The 2,478-nt window shown below is 41.1% G+C and overlaps 1 pseudogene; it reads left to right on the top strand.

Moving 5' to 3' along the window:
* Nucleotides 1–1,003: 1,003 nt before the first annotated feature.
* On the top strand, nucleotides 1,004–1,581 carry LOC132514301 (NOP protein chaperone 1-like; annotated as a pseudogene).
* Nucleotides 1,582–2,478: the final 897 nt, after the last annotated feature.

Genomic DNA, 2,478 nt, shown 5'->3' on the forward strand with positions numbered 1-2,478 from the left:
GTGCATGGGCTTAGTTGCCCTTTGGCATGTGTGATCTTAGTTCTCTGACCAAAGATTGAACTCATGTCCCCTGCATTGGAAGACGGATTCTTAACCACTCGCCTACCAGGGAAGTCTCTTGTGTGCTTTTAAAAGAGACCTCAGAGAGCTCTCTAGTCCCTTCCTCCAGGTGATGATATAGTGAAAAGTCTATGACTCAGAAAAAGACCTTTACCTAACCACCTTGATCTCACACTTCAGCCTCCAGAACCATGAGAAATAAACTTCTGTTTATAAGCTACCCAAGCTGTGGCATTTTGTTATAGCATCCCCAAATAACGAATTCGTACATCTACATTAACAGAAAACAATGTATAAATATGTGACTTGTGACATTAATAACATGTAATTAATGTGTAATGTAATTGGAGATGTAATAGAGATTTTGTGTGTGATTAAAATTATGTTGATAGCAGTTTAAGCTAGTTTGATAGGATTTTATATGTAACCTCCATGGTATCCACAAATTGATTATCTATAGAATATACACAGAAGGAAATTAAAAGTAAGTCAAGTCAGTGGACTTCCCTGGTGGTCCAGTGGCGAAGACTCCACGCTCTCAATGCAGAGGGCCTGGGCTCAATCCCTGGTCAGGGAACTAGATCCCACGTGCCACAACTAAGAGTTTGCATGCTGCAAAGAAGGTCAAAGGTCCCCCATGCCACAACTAAGACCTGGCACAGCCAAAGAAATTAATTTTGAAAATGAGTACAAATGTAAGAACAAAGGATGTCAGTATGTGAGAAAATGTGGGACAGAAAAGCTATATGACATTATAGAAAACAAATTGGCAAGTAAATGTCATTCCATATCAGTTATATATATATATATATATATATATATATATATATATATATATATATGGCTTAAACTCATCAGTTAAAAAACAAAGATGTCCCCAGCCTTTTTCCGGCATCTGGGCCTGGAGGGGCTGCTCTGAAGACAGGCGAGCAGCAGGGAGGCCCACGGCAAATCCCAGCCCGATGCGAGCTGTTCGTCGTTTTCCCGGGAGAGCTCCAGGGTCTTGGTGTCCAGAGAGCTGCTGATGGAGGGCAGGGGCGGCCGCAGAGGTATATGGGACAGGTTGCTCATCAACTCCAAGCGTAATTCCAGAAAGAATTCCACTCTTCAAACAGGATAGAGAGGAGTCCCCTATTGGACCAAGTACAGAGCTTTCTCCCACAGATGGCTCAGGCAAATGAAAAGCTAAGGAAAGAAATGTCAGCTGCACCACCTGGTCATTTCAATATTGAAAATATTGACACACTTGGAAAAGTTACGCAAATGGATATGACCTTGTTTGAAATGAATCAGTCTGATTCAAAAGAAGATGACAGTTCACAAGAGAATTCACAAGACAGTTCAGAGGACAGTTCAAAATTTGAGGATGAAGATGATAGCACCTCTTCTGAAGGTGAAGTCACCATCAATACAATTAAGCTTCCTCATTCAGAATATGGAAAAGGCAAAACAGAGGATCTGGACCGTCCTGCCAGTGAAAAAAAAGAAAACAGGGACATAAGCAATCTGAGAAACCGGTGATAGTTCCCGCTAATTCTGTGGAAAAGAATGTGGCTTGCTGGTTATTTTGCATTTCAGATACCTATAGTGTTTGTTTACAAAAATGAATGTATTTTGCTTCTTGGAGAAACAGAAGCTAGCTTTTAAAGAGTTGGAAGAGATAGCATTTGGGGAATCTTCTAAGAGTAGACTGTTTTTGATCTCACACTAAAGAGATTTAGTTTAGAAAGCTTAACTTTATGTATGGTGATGAGTGAATTTGTTGGCATCCTCTTTCATCAGCATAGACTTCAGAAATCTCAAACTTATTTTAAAGTAAAACTACAAGTTACCCATTTCTTTTTGTTTTAAATTGGCCTGGTGGTGCAGTGGTTGAGAGTCCGCCTGCCAATGCAGGGGACACGGGTTCATGCTCCGGTCCAGGAGGATCCCATATGCACGGAGCGGCTGGGCCCGTGAGCCATGGCCGCTGAGCCTGCGCATCCGGAGCCTGTGCTCCACAACAGGAGAGGCCACAGCAGTGAGAGGCCCGCGTACTGAAAAAACAAAACAAAACAAGCAAAAACTTAGGTTGGGTTTCTTTTTAGGTTATTATAAAGTCATATTTATTTGTTACCATCAAAATGGGTTCATTGAGGGAGAAGTTATTTTTTTTAAACATCTTTATTGGAGTATAGTTTCTTCACAATGTTGTGCTGGTTTCTGGTCTGTAACAGAGTGAATCAGCTATATGTATACATGTGTGACCATGTCCCCTCCCTCTTGCGTCTCCCTTCCACCCTCCCTATCCCACCTCGAGGGAAAAATTTTTCACAAAGAATTACTTATATTTAGATGCCCTCAGACATATCTACTTTAATTAAAAAAAACAAATCCTTTCCAGTTTGAGCTGGAAAACTGGTGCTCTGTGGTTTAATC

Source organism: Lagenorhynchus albirostris, unplaced genomic scaffold (assembly GCF_949774975.1).
Source record: "Lagenorhynchus albirostris unplaced genomic scaffold, mLagAlb1.1 scaffold_137, whole genome shotgun sequence".
Classification (NCBI taxonomy): Eukaryota; Metazoa; Chordata; class Mammalia; order Artiodactyla; family Delphinidae; genus Lagenorhynchus; species Lagenorhynchus albirostris.